The sequence below is a fragment of the Dicentrarchus labrax genome, unplaced genomic scaffold (genome assembly GCF_905237075.1).
Source record: "Dicentrarchus labrax unplaced genomic scaffold, dlabrax2021, whole genome shotgun sequence".
NCBI lineage: Eukaryota > Metazoa > Chordata > Actinopteri > Moronidae > Dicentrarchus > Dicentrarchus labrax.
This window is the reverse complement of record NW_026136711.1, coordinates 262501-277425: the sequence shown is the minus strand read 5'-3', so window position 1 is coordinate 277425 and position 14925 is coordinate 262501. Positions and strand designations below refer to the sequence as shown.

At 38.4% G+C, this 14925-nt stretch overlaps 1 protein-coding gene and 1 pseudogene across 2 annotated transcripts in view; both read right to left on the bottom strand.

Annotated features, from left to right (window-relative positions):
- The window catches only part of LOC127372007 (nuclear factor 7, ovary-like), a 423840-nt pseudogene that overhangs the window by 375491 nt on the left and 33424 nt on the right, over positions 1 to 14925 (bottom strand).
- The window catches only part of LOC127371979 (E3 ubiquitin-protein ligase RNF123), a 127848-nt gene continuing 126465 nt past the window's right edge, over positions 13543 to 14925 (bottom strand). For both annotated transcript variants that reach the window (XM_051415251.1, XM_051415250.1), the window contains one exon: positions 13543 to 14925. This exon is cut by the window's right edge and continues 2267 nt beyond it. The gene's annotated coding sequence lies outside the window, so the exon portion shown is untranslated.

Here is a 14925-nt window from a genome sequence, read left to right as displayed (position 1 = left end):
AGTTCCGACTTTCAGTGTAACTTGAACACACCATAAGGCACGACTCTCACTCCCCAGGGTCCTAAAGAGGAACTGGTAGCTGCGCCTGTGCCTGTCGCGGTGATCAGACCATTGTCTACTATGACAGAGCGGGTGATTTCAATTCAATGAAGAAACAAAAAACAATCAGAGCGTTTTTTTAAAAAACAAACAATGTAAGTAGGCTATCCTACGCCTGTTGTCTGTTGACCTTCCCAGATGTGGCAGCTTATCGTTTTGTAATGTTGAGTAGGTAGTCTGACATTAATAAACAGCATTTACCTGAAGGAGACTAAATGTAAAATAAAAGTATTTTTAGGCCGTAGGTGAATAGCTTTAATGTTTTTGAATTTTTATGTATAATGTTATTTTAACTAGAAAATTCCTAAAGAAACTTTGAGTGTGCCTGGCTCTGGCCCATATATTAATACCTTAAACACTCCTCTGTAGCTAGCTATGTGTGTGTGCGTGGATGTGAGAGGCAGGCTTTGGTTGTCGTGGCAACCAGGGGAGGCCACAGCAGCTGCAGGCTTTCTCTCTGTCTCTGACTCCTGAGACACAGAAAATCTCAAAATGAATCCCCTCGAACCATTGGCCAGGAATGACCAAAAAACAACCGAAATGAAAACCGAAAAGACCGTGAGCATCGTCATCTTGTTGACTATGTGACCTCGGGAGATTGAGGAAGAAGAGGTTCAACGAGCTCCTTTCAGAATTTCTAATTTCCAATTAACATGGGAGTAGATGGGGCCATGAGAGGGTGTTGCTGGCGCATCAGTGCGTTTCCCGCCAAAACTATTTGTCTGACAGCTTCAGCAGTGGTATCACTGGGACCCCAATGGATTTACCTACGTTTTTATCTATAAATTATTTCTGTAGAGTGACATTTGTGGCCTTGAGAGCAGTTTACAAATTAATTTTTCGACAAATGTTTCTCTCACTCTCCACTCTAGTGATAAAGTCACACACTCTAGCTGTGAGCGTTCTACCAATACACACCCATTCATTTTTATGGCCTGGTTTTTGGAGATTTATCGGCAAACTGTTTGGTGAAACGTTTAGAAAAGTCGTACCACTAATGTTCCGGCCGAGCCGCCGTTTTGGTGCCTTTTTGTGTGTGTGCGACCAAAACTGTGGGAGGAGTAGCACGCCGAAAAACGTACGGAAGAATGAAATATTATAATAAGTATGGTGGATAGTAGTAGTGTGCTTTTCCAGGCACACTAATAAGCAACTGTTAAGTGAAATTATAAGATTTAAAATGTTCATTATACATTACATTATCCTCCTGGCCTGCAGGCAATTCCTGATGACAGTGAGGCAGGCCCTAGTCAGTCAAGAGAGGATCTGCCAGGGGGCAGCCACGATAGAAAAAGACTGCATGAGGAAGGAGAGAAAGAAGGAATACAGACAGAAGAAGGGGGCAGCCACAGTAGAAAGACTGCATGATGATCCATGATTTCAAATAAGAATTCTCCAATGGCATTTTAGTGCAAACCATTGGCCCATAGGCTATTACGGAAGTAACTACTTAAGCGCTAGTTAAAGCCAAAATTACACAAAAATAACTTATTGAGTTGAAATCATTTGCTGACAGCTTGGTCCCCCCCAGTTCAAAAATCCCATCTGCGCCCCTGCTTTTGTGGAATTGCAAGAGCTAGTTTGTTCACTGGGAAGCACTCGCTTCTTGTAAAGTTAGTCTTATATCCCGAAAAGATACCAAATCTATGCAACACCGCAGCGGATCAGACACATACAACAGTAAGTTATCGGCATATAGAGCCACCTTGTGTTCCCTCCCCCATCTAGAAATTCAAATTATTTCCGGGAATGATTTTAGCATGATAGACAGAGGCTCAATGGCGAATGCAAACAAAAGTGGACTTAGTGGACACCCCTGACGTGTCCCTCTTGATAATGAAAATTCAGATCACTTCCCGTTCGTGACCACTGATGCCTTTGGTGAGGCATATAGAAGTTTAATCCAGGCAATAAAAGTTGGCTTGAAACCAAAGGCCTGCAGACATTCAAATAAATACGCCCACTCCACTCTGTCAAAAGCCTTCTCTGCACCCAGGGAGATAACCACTTCTGGTACCCCCCCGGATGCAGGAGAATATATGACATTAAGAAGGCTCCAGATGTTAGAGAAGTGACGACCAGTCATGAAACCTGTTTGATCGGGGGAGATCACCTCATCTGTAACCGATTCTAGACGGTGGCAAGTGCCTTAGCTAAAATTTTAATGTCACTATTTAACAACAAAATGGGTCGATATGATCCACATTGTGTTCTGTCCTTCTGTCCTCCGGGCTTCGGTATAAGTGTTATGGATGCTTCAGTTAGCATCTGTGGCAAGGCCCCAGTACCCAGCGAATTATTAAAAATTTCTAGAATAAGTGGTTCTAATTTGGTTGAAATTTTTTTGTAGAATTCAATTGGATATCCATTGGGACCCGGGGCTTTGTGGCTTTGCAACGCCAAAATCGCATTTTAAATTTCTGTTAGTCACAAGTGTAGTTCTAGTTCTGCTTTATAGGCGGGACTGATAACAGGGGCGTTTAAATTCATAAAAAAGTTTTGCATATCGGTATCATCACTAGGTGCTTCTGAGGTATAGAGTTTTGAATAAAATGCCTTGAAGGTATTGTTGATTTCGAGGGGGTCTGTAGTAAGCTCCCCGTTTTCTTTTTGTATTTGTGTAATCTATTGATTGGAAGACTTACATTTTAATTGATGTGCTAGCAGTCTACCAGCCTGGACAAAGCCTCGTGATTTCAGTAATATACGTTCTGTCTTTTCGGACGATAATAAGTCATATTTGGTTTGAAGATCCAGCTTATTTTTATAGAGGTCAGGAGTGGGAGAGGCAGAGTATTGACGGTCTATGTCAAATATTGAACTGAGAAGTTGTTCTTGTTCTTGCTTCCTAGCTTTTTTCACCCTAGATGTGTAAGAGATAATATCCCCCCTTGTTACCACTTTAAGAGTCTGCCAGAGCTAGGAGGGGGAGATATTATCCTTGTTGTTGGTTTCTAGGAAATTATCAATGGCTGTCGAAATCGTTTGGCAGAATCCTTCGTCTGTCAGTAGTGCAGCATCAAATCTCCATGGGGCCCGGACAGCGGAGTTAAAGGGGAACTTCGGCAGATTTTTACCCTAGTCTTGATCACTAGAGGTCACCGAGTACTGTCGATAGGAAAAACAACGACCAGAATTGGTTCTAGCGAACTGGAGATCCTGCAGCTAATGGCCAGAGCTCCCAGTTAGTTATAATACACTTCTTGGGGGCATATCCTAAAGAGTGCCTTTTGCTCAGTGAAAACACATCAGACTGCACTCACGGTACTCCTGGTGGCTCCGTGTCAGTGCCGTTAGCTCGTCCATTTTGTTGCTAAGGGACCCTCTCCATAAGCTCGTCCCGTCTCGACCCTCCTCTCATTCCCCGACGTTGCTTCCCTCCTCTGCATCCCCGGTGTGTTTTTCTCCAGAGTTCAGGTGGTATATCAGCTGCTCTGGCCACTACGCCGGCCAGCATTAGCAGGATCAGCTGTTCTCTGGAGTAAACAAAGGCGGCGTGTTCTGATGGAAGCGGCATAACAAAAACAACATGTAGAAAAGCACAAAAACTCTCTGAAAACAACCTCGTTAGAGAGGACAGGACTTCACAGAGTTACAGTGAAGAAACAAGAACGAACAAAAGAGAATAAAAGTTAAGAAAGTTAAATACTTTAGCGCATGCACACGTAGCTTTTCTACGTGTTGTTTTTAGTGTGCCGCTTCCACCGGAACACGCCGCCTTTGTTTACCAGGTACAAGTGCCTACACTTTCATCGTCTACCTTCCCATGACCATGAGATACTGCAGTTGTGGCTAGTTGTTCTTCAGCTGGATGTGCAAACTCCCATACAAGTACTATGAGAAAATGATCACCGCATTTGCAGCAAACATTTTGAGGAGGATGACTACAGAGACACAACACAGCGGGGCCGGCTGAAGAGAAATGCCATTCCAAGGATGAAGACTGCTGCAACCACTGTGGAGGTAATGTTTTATTCATAACTTCATTTAGCTTCGTTTTGGCAGACACGGCTTGAGAAGGGATGTGCGGCAACACATTTTTGAGGGGAAATTTTTTGTCGCGAAGACATTATCTCCGTGATCGCATAGTACTTGTATGGGAGTTTGCACATCCAGCTGAAGAACAACTAGCCACAACTGCAACCGCGAACCATTTCTTTTCCACAGTAGTTCAACACACGTTATTCTTACTCCAAGCTTCTTCCCTTGTGAACACCTCCGATCAACAATCTCTTCTTCTGCGTTTACCTGCAACAAGTGAAATCCCACGGGACTTCAGCACGGGACTGCTCTAGCGCCTAAGTCCCGTGGGATTTCACTTGTTGCAGGTAAACGCAGAAGAAGAAATTGTTGCAGGAAGTGTGCAAATCGGAGAGTAGTGTGTGAAGACATGGACATTTTTTAGGGGGAAATAAACTTTTTTCCGTCGTGAAGGCATTATCTCCATGATCGATTATTCTGGGCTTTCGGTGAAGCGAGCGGTGGAAAAACAGGTAGGGGACAGTACTGTTTTGTACAACGTATGAGTTGAAAAGGCATGTTGTTGTCACTTAAGGGCCCTGATCATGTTGCACAGACATTTTAATTGCATTTTGTGTCTGTTAAGAGGAGCAAAAGGCACTCTTTAGGATATGCCCCCAAAAACTGTATTATAACTACCTGGGAGCTCTGGCCATTAGCTGCAGGATCTCCAGTTTGCTAGAACCAATTCTGGTCATTGTTTTTCCTATCGACAGTACTCGGTGACCTCTAGTGATCAAGACTAGGGTAAAAATCTGCCGAAGTTCCACTTTAAGTGGAAAGGAAAGATGTAATATTACTGGGGCATTGTCGGATTCAATTATGGTGAAGTATTCTATGTTTTTAACAAAGGGGAGTAATACACTATGAAAAAATAATAAATTTTGCTATACGAATAGTGAACATGTAAAAAAAAAAGAGAGTATTTTACTGTGAGGGAAGCGAAATCACCCGGGGTCAAAACATCCAATTTCGTTCATAAATGATGACAATGTTTCAGCCATTTTGGAGGGGATTTCAGACTTTGGGCTGGAGCGGTCCAAGGAAGGGTTGATTGTACAGTTCAGGTCACCTCCAAAAATTAGGGAGTGTTTGTTTAAATCAGGTATGGATGACATTACTTTTTCTATGAATTTCTCATCATCCCAATAAATCTTACATTTGTCCCTCCTGTACTCCGATTACTTTCCTGTGTCCTGTTCATGGTCTACTAGATCTATCAGTAATGTTTGTGGGAATACATGCTCCGCTGCACCACAGCCCAGCATTCACTCCAAAGAGTAGAGTGCCTTCACTTAAAAATACAAAATAATGAGAACAAGCTAATAAAACTGTTGAAATGGATTTGAAGTCCAGGGATGCACACACCCAATACCCTTACAACCTTAACAGAACCCCCAATTACCCAAGATAACAACAGAACATAATAAAGCAATATAAAATCAATGCCTATGTTCGCCTCCCCAACTGAGGAAAACTGCAGGCTCACCATATCTCCTCTGTTCTTCCGGGAGTGCATCCTAATTAACTCTATTTTGGCTCGAGGTACTCCAAATCATTTTGTGCAAAAGTAATAACTAATAACGTCACTATTTAAACGTATGGCTAATGAAGTTGTCTGGGGAAAAAAAAGGAATTATATTAAGCACATATGACACTTAGAGCAAAAACAAATGTAGATGGGCTTTAACCTAGCATCATGTATTAAATTGCTTACTTAAGGGGGAATTCTAAAGTAATAATATTTACATGCCACACAGATTGTTTCAACACTTGTGCCTAAAATAACCAGAAACAGCAATAAAAGAAACAGACAAAAAATAGGTAAATTGAACGGATTCCACGATGAGAGTGAGTGTAAGTATTGTTTGTGTAGTTCCAGTTAGTTAAGTCCAGTGCCTGATGTAGAGGCCATTCTTCTCAATAATGAGCGCCAACAGTCACAGACGTTTTTATCACTCCTTAATTACCCGGCGGTTGTACTATTCCCAGGCGTCTTCAGGTGACTTGAAGGTAAACGTCTGCACCTCAAAAGTTACCACCAGGCGAGCCGAGTACATCATACGGAACTGAACTCCCTTCTGGAAGAGTGCCCGTTTCACGTCGTTGTAGGCTGCTCGTTATCTGGCCAGTGCGGGGTTCAGGTCGGGGTAAAACCTCAAGGTTGTCCCTTGATAATTCACCACAGAGTTCCTGGACCACCGTAGGGCTGCCTCTCTCTGCTGAAAGTGAAGAAAGCACACAACGAATGGTCTTGCTGGTTTCCCCTCTTTCGGTTTTGGACCAAGTGAGCCCTCTCCAGTTCAGGCGGATCGGTAAACACGTCAGGACCCATACACTCCGCCAGGAGCTCAGAAATAAACTTGACCGGGTCCTTACCATTCTCGCTGCCCTCCGAGGTGTTCACTATTCTCAAGTTGGATCTGCATGATCTGTTTTCCATGTCGTCTACGTGGTCCCACAGTGTTTGATTCTGGGTTTGGAGAGATTGAATTGTGGCTTTGGCTGTGGTCAGTCGTTTCCGTGGCTGCAAGGCGGGTCTGGAACGAACCGACCGTGTCCCGGAGGGCATCCATGAATCAGCCCAGAGACATCATTCTTCAAACCAGCTCTCTGCTTCTCCAGCTCGGCCACCAGCTGCGAAATGGAGATTGTGTCAGTAGCATCTCCTCGGACAGGTAGGCCAACGTTAGGATTAGCGTTAGCACCTTCGCTATTAACGTTAGCAGGAGCTGCGTTAGCTGTGCTAGTGCTGGCTCGTGTTACAACTGGAGTTTGTGTGCCACTTTTCTTATGTTTAGAGAAGCTCATTTTGGTGTCAAAGGTATCGAAATGACTTTGTAACGCGCTGTGACAGTTTGATAGAAGAAAGTCCGATGTCTAAGTAGAAAATTAGGAAGAAGCCAACATGTGCTGGTTAGATCTAATAATCTTCATCATTCTGAACATAACTAATGTTGAGGATGACTCATTTTCACTCCTGATACTTAAAAAGAGGCAAAAACTGTCTGTTTTTAAGTTATATGAAATAGTAGGAATTTGGTGTGAATCTATCCCATAATAATCTGCAAATCAATATCAATATTTTCTATACTAGTGAATATTAGGCCAACAGAAGATTAGACTAATACCTAGCTCTCTCAGCTCCACTCGTTCATTCTGAAATAAGAAAGTATGAAACCAGTATTAAGATTTCTGATCATAAACTTTAATTGCAAAGGAATTAAAGCATATTAACAATATATATAACACAGGTTGGATAACGATATTAAAGTTTGTAGTTTATTCATGATACAACCACCATTAAAATAAAAATAAAGCACTATATACAGTTATTTATGTATTATTTATATATAAGGAAATAATTCTGCAGTACATCTTTTGAATTTGCGTCAGGAGGAATAATACGTTTTATTTCTGAACCAGAACTGTTGAGTTTGGGTCTGCATCAGTGAAACAAATCAGAAATATTTGATTCACTGAGTTTTTTGTTGTTTTTAAATAAAATTTGATGAAAATTATTAAAATATATATATTTTTTTTTTTATTTAGAACTCAGTTTCAATACTTGTTTAAATTATTGTGGTTTGTTGACTTATACAACCTGTTAAATTATGGGTTGTATAGATTTAAGTAATACGAATCACTCCAAGAAATGTCATCACAATAAGCAATAATACGGATGTAGGCGCTGAAGGTTTGCATATATTTTATCAACATTTCTTTTTTAAATTAAGGTGAATTCAAACGTATATATTTGAATGAATTCACTAAATTTAAGTACGTGTTAATTTAAAATAATCTGAATCTTCGACCTAATTATAATTAGTAAATTATCTCATTTTGTTTAATTTACAGGAAAACAATGACATTTAAATTACGTTTATTTTATCATTAGATTTAAATATATAATTTAAATATAATTTAATTTTAGGAATGAAGAGCAGAAAGAAACGTTTTCAATGTCATAATGAGAGTTATGAAAATAGTTTGCACTGCTTTTATTCTGCCTCCCTCCGGACCTCCACCAGTGTTTCTGTAGCTGTGTGTTCAGTGTTTACTCATGCAGAAATGTTTCAGACAGACGGAGGGATGGGGAGGTGGAGGAGAGGAAAATCACAGCATTCAAATAATGTGACAGATTACAGTTGTTCAACATCTGGACTCTAGCAACGAGTGGAAATGTTCCCACTGAGGGGAAGAAAACATGAAACACCCGAGCAGGAAAACATAAGAGGGTAATGAGGTTGAGACCTCCTGCAGCCAGTATCTGACACATACTACTGCTGTAAAATACACTGTAAAACATAACAGTATATCTCAATAAGATTAACAAATATAATTTAAAATTAAAAATGAATTCTGATAAATAATAAGTTTGGAGAAATGCAGCATGAGTATAAAATACTAACTGAATGGAATTAGTAACTACCTTCAGTAATAAATACCCGAGTTACTCAGATAAAATATTGTTCATGTTTAAATTGTTTAATAAACTTAAACGTTTTTAACGTGATCAGTTTCCTTAAGACGTTTGAGTTGAACTACTACTTTTTTACAGCGAGTAACATCACTGATGAATATATTTAGTTTATTAAAGTCTCTCCAGTCAGAACGCAGTGTTTGTTGCTGCACTGATACGACTCATCCATGCACTGAGAATGGAAATCACCAACGTTTCAACTCAGCTTAGATTGAGTCTGTAGTGTTTGAGCTGTACAGTCTATGAATATCTGGAAACTAGATTATAGGAATATCCGAGTATACGCCATGAGATTACTGCACATACTCAGCTGACCCATAATGCACTGCTTCACTTTTGAGAATATTTAAATGAGAAATCAACTTTATAGATTGTGAATATCGACAGTTTTATGAAACCTGATGGTGGATCGAGAACACAGAGAATGTATCAATATATCAGGAAAACTCATCTGTGATCAATATTCACAGGAAATAATCAAACTGCAGTTATTGAGTTCACTGTTTGTGTTCATTGATCAGTTGATCAGCTGTTCTCTGCTGTTATTGATCAATAAGAAATATACAGTCAGTGTATTGATGATGGAACAGGTTGGGAGCTACTCCTGTTGAGCCTGGTTAGATCTAATAATCTTCATCATTCTGAACACCACTAATGTTGAGGATGACTCATTTTCACTCCTGATACTGAAAAACTGTCTGATGTAATAATAAAATAAGTTGGTGTGAATCCATCCCATAATATTCCCAATATGTGGTGGTTGGGAGCCACTGCTTTAGATAACAGTAATAATATTATGAATGTTTTGTTAATAAAAGGTATCCAACCTGTCATTAAACCTTTGTTCCCTGCAGACGTCCTCCTCCTCCTCCACAATGTGATGTTCAGTCTGTGCTCTGGTTGTAGGGCAGAGGACAGTCCAGCAGGGGGCAGCAGCACTCTGGTTGTAGGGCAGAGGACAGTCCTGCAGGGGGCAGCAGCACTCTGGTTGTAGGGCAGAGGACGGTCCTGCAGGGGGCAGCAGTGCTCTGGTTGGTGGAGAGACACTGTGTCACAACATGTAGTTTGATCACTGTCAGCAGCATCAATATAAATCATAAATATAAAAATGAATATAGAATATAAAGATTGAAGCAGCTGGGTGAGCAGGTGGGCACTGACTGTCTCTCAGTAAATGTGTGTGTGTGTTTGTGTGGGGAGGGGGGGAAATAAAATGTGTGAAATAAAATTTCACACAGACACAGAGAGAGAGACAGACAGAGACAGACAGTTTCTTTGTGGTGCTCTGCAGTGAGGCTGGCGTACCACATGGTGGCACTGTGGCCGAGGACACTCTTGTTATAATTTAATATGATTTATAAAAGAGTCACATTCTTTAATAAGAACCAAAAGAATGGGTAAACAAACAGTAACGTGTGTGAGGTTGTAGAAGCAGCTGATCATTGGCTAGAGATAGCCACAAGATAATGTGGAATATATATATATATATATATATATATATATATATATATAGTGCTTTTATTGAATCAGTTGTGATATTATGTCTCATTTAATCTGTAGAAACAAATACAACAACTTACAACAAATAAAGAAAGTGTTTAATAAATGTGAAAGGAGCTCATACGTTTCATTAATTCTTTCCTCTGACAAAGTAAAAAACCTTTAAATGATAATTCTGAGTCTTTCTCTTCCTGATATGAAGATATTGAATAATACTGATTTATTAAAATAAAATAAATATCTGACCAAACCTTTACAGTCACACTGGAATTTGATTTGAACTTTAGTTTCTTTAAACATCACGCTGATGAAGAGAGTGAGGAAGAACCAACAATCGACCCCCAAATATTTATATATAATGTATATAAGAAAACAATAGCTTGCTATGCTATCATTTGATTAGCTTCCCAAACTAACGTTATCCATATTAACTTATGAATGTAATGCTGATTATAGCCAACAATAAATGATTTATCAGTTATCAGTTATTATCAGTTATTATTAGTTATTATCAGTTATTGTTAGTTATTAGTTCATGTTAGTTATTGTTAGTTATTATCAGTTATTGTCAGTTATTATTAGTTATTGTTAGTTATTATTAGTTATTGTCAGTTATCAGTTATTGTTAGTTATTATTAGTTATTATCAGTTATTATTAGTTATTATCAGTTATTGTTAGTTATTGTTAGTTATTATCAGTTATTGTCAGTTATTATTAGTTATTATCAGTTATCAGTTATTGTTAGTTATTATTAGTTATTATCAGTTATTGTTAGTTATTGTCAGTTATTATTAGCTATTATCAGTTATTGTTAGTTATTAGTTCATGTTAGTTATTGTTAGTTATTATCAGTTATTGTCAGTTATTATTAGTTATTGTTAGTTATTATTAGTTATTATTAGTTATTATCAGTTATTGTTAGGTATTATCAGTTATTGTCAGTTATTATTAGTTATTGTTAGTTATTATTAGTTATTATCAGTTATTGTTAGTTATTATCAGTTATTGTTAGTTATTAGTTCATGTTAGTTATTGTTAGTTATTATCAGTTATTGTTAGTTATTAGTTCATGTTAGTTATTGTTAGTTATTATAGTTCTTGTTAGTATTAGTTCATGTTAGTTATTATTAGTTATTATGTATTGTCAGTTATTATTAGTTATTGTTATTTATTATTAGTTATTATTAGTTATTATCAGTTATTGTTAGTTATTATCAGTTATTGTCAGTTTGTTATTAGTTATTGTTAGTTATTATTAGTTATTATCAGTTATTGTTAGTTATTATCAGTTATTATTAGTTATTATCAATTATTATCAGTTATTATCAGTTATTATTAGTTATTATCAGTTATTATTAGTTATCAGTTATTGTTAGTTATTATCAGTTATTATTAGTTATTATCAGTTATTGTTAGTTATTGTTAGTTATTATTCTGTTATTGTTTTTAAAGTGAATTTCTCTACTCTAGTGCCTCCCGCTCCTACAAAGCTCTTCATGGTCAGTCCCCTTCATATCTTAAAGAGCTCATAGTACCCTATTACCCCTCTAGAACACTACGTTCTCTGAATGCTGGGCTACTTGTGGTTCCTATAGTCTCTAAAAGTAGAACAGGAGCCAGAGCCTTCAGTTACCAAGCTCCTCTCCTGTGGAACCAGCTTCCAGTTGTGGTTCGGGAGGCAGACACCCTCACCACATTCAAGAGTAGGCTTAAGACATTCCTCTTTGATAAAGCTTATAGTTAGGGCTGGATCAGGTGAGTCCTGAACCATCCCTTAGTTATGCTGCTATAGGCCTAGACTATCGGGGGATTTCCCATGGTGCACTGAGCTCCTCTCTTCCTCTCTCTTTCTGCACTCATTCATGTTCCATTAATGCATGTTACTAACTTCACTTCTTCCCCGGAGTTCTTGTGCTTTCTCGTCTCGCAGGTTCTTGATGGATCCTGGTGGAGCCTCCTGCCATGGTCCTGCTAGATTGCCATTGCCAATACTGTTGTTGCTGTGCACCTGTCTGTCTGTCTCTCGCTCTTCTCTCTCTCTGCCTCTCTCTCTCTCACCCCAACTGGTCGAGACAGACGACCACCCACCTAGAGCCGGAGGATCTGTCCTAGGTTTCTGCCTTTTAACAGGCAGTTTTTCCTTGCCCTTGTCTCGCAAGGTCTTGCTCATGGTGGTACTGTTGGGTCTCTGTAATTAATGTTATAAAGAGTTCGGTCTAGACCTGCTCTATTTGAAAAGTGTCCTGAGATAACTTCTATAATAAATCAGTGCTTTACAAATAAAACTGAACTCTCATTATTTATCAATAAATTCTGAATGGACCCAGTCAGGATGTTTTTATAACTGCTGCTGAAACTTTCTGTCTTTGAGAGTCTTTCTCACTGACCCATTAATCTCTCTCTCTCTCTCTCTCTCTCTCTCTCACTCACACACACACACACACACACACACACACACACACACACAAACTCTCTCTCACACACATACACACACACACACACACACACACACAGCAGGCTGCCATTAGTGGACAGGTCATGTGATCTGTTCTGCTCCTCTATCGATCAGAGGAAAAAAGCTCCTGTATCACTAAAAATACACACTCTCAGTGCCCTTGTGCAGTCCTCCTCCCCCTCCTTCCCCCCCTTTGGTGTCTGTTGGAGCTGCTGAACGGAGATTTCTGAGCCTTTAAAGATCATTATGAAAGATTATCAGATATCAGCTGATTCCTCACATTGATCATTTTAATACATTTCAGGAGGAAATTTGAACATCTGATAAAACCAGATTCTTCATTCTGGTTTTGTTTCTTTTCATCGCTCCATAAATCAGAGACAAGGTTTCTGAACTTTAATGTTTAAATATGCAGATTATCTAAAGCCAACTGTTGGTGAAATAAACAAAATGTGGATTTTTATTTCTGAAAGGAGACAAATTAACCCAAAATCTTAAAACTGATCTGTGCTTTAAAATCCGTCTTTTTTTCTTCCTTTTTTTGTCTCTAATAAATAATTAAACTGTGGAGACACATTATCTGTCGGTATCTTCTGGAAGACATTCATGATGTTGAACTGTCTGTTTGTTTTAGGGTTTTTCCAGCTCGACTACAGCTCGCTACAGCTTTCCTCTAACAAAGGTTTCCATAGGAGATCTGAGGAACTAAAACACAGATTATTTCCAGGTGACTAAAAACATGTTTCTAAATGCCCAGGTTCTCCAGGATGTGTAGGAACTCTTTTATCAGCACTGCGGTTGTTTTAAAGTACATATTGTTCTAATGCAGGACGAGGCTGTTTATATAAACTGTGTTCACATCTTTAAAGTTTATATCTTAAATAGTAATGAACATTTGTATCAGTGAAACGTTGAGATATTCCTGCTGTAAGATCACATCCCATCATCTCTTCCCCTCCAGAAAGCAGAGCCCAGCGCTGTGAGTCGGTTTGGGATAAATAATTTAATGCAGTTACATCGTCAATATATGCGCACTCTCACTCACAAAGGAGAAACAGAAAGCAATAATCCCTCCACCCTCCCTCCTACATAAACAACAAATAAAACAGTCGGTGGAATATTGCTCCTTTAAAATCCCTTCACAATAAACACTCATCATGCTTTGAATAGAAGTACCACAATCAGGAAAACGCACTCGCACACGTCAGTGAAGAAAAGTGAAAACATGCTTTTTACGTCCGTTAACATTCCCAGTCCGAACTCCCATCATTCATCTGTCAGAGCGACGACATCGTGCTCCTCCGGGTTTACATTATTCTGATTCTTATTACTTTAATACAAACAGAACCGTGGAACATGTTACAGTTCATTTTCAAAAAGCACTTTTAGCCGTTTCAAATACATATGGAGGATCATTTGACCAAGAATTAAAATTAAGAGCAAAACTGGAAAATAAACTTATTATAATAGAATTATATTTTACTTGTCATTCAATTTGTAACTAAAAAGGAATAAAAGAGGAACATTTAAAAGACAAAATCAGTGAATTAATTTTTGTCCATTTATCTTCTAAAACATTATGAAATCATAATATCAATTTGTTATTTAAATATCAAAAACGTTTCTTTGACCAGATTGTCCCAAGAAACTAAAATAAGAAGTTCATTTTCCATTTACACATTTCATTTTAAGTCCAGGTTGAATTATCCTCCACAAATAAATGTTCAAAATGAAAAAGGAAATTGGATATTAAAATGATTTGAAAAAAATCTAACTTAATATCTTTTTAATTCATTTTCCCTTTTTAATTTCGGCTTTTGTTCAATTACTGTTTCAGGTTTTAACAATATCAGTTTAATATCCAGTTTCCTTTTGTGACATTTGGCTGAACGGTCAGACGAACATAATGAACACGACCAGACGTCTTTCAGCACCTGAAACTCTGCTGTTCATCCTCAGAAACTTTAATTTCTGTTAAACTAAGTTACACATTCCTAAAGATCACAATCAGTTCAGCAGCTTCCTCCACAATCTGATCAGTTTCTCTTACAGACAAAAAAACAGTTTCTTTTAGTGTGAATGATCCCTTTATGTTGTAAAAAAGTTCTGCAAAGCCTCTGTGATTTAAAGACATGATGGAATATAATATATATATATATATATAATAATATTAATCTGATTTACACAGTGGAGTGTCAGTTTCAACCAAACAAAGATCAGTATTTTAGGATAAAATATGAAGCTGCTGCCTGCAGACCTGGAGCTTAAAATCTTATCTTATCTCACTTGAAGATGTGATGAGCACCACTGGTGGGTGTGGGTGAAAATGGATTCATTCAAAGTGTACACCCAGCTAGCTATAGCCAG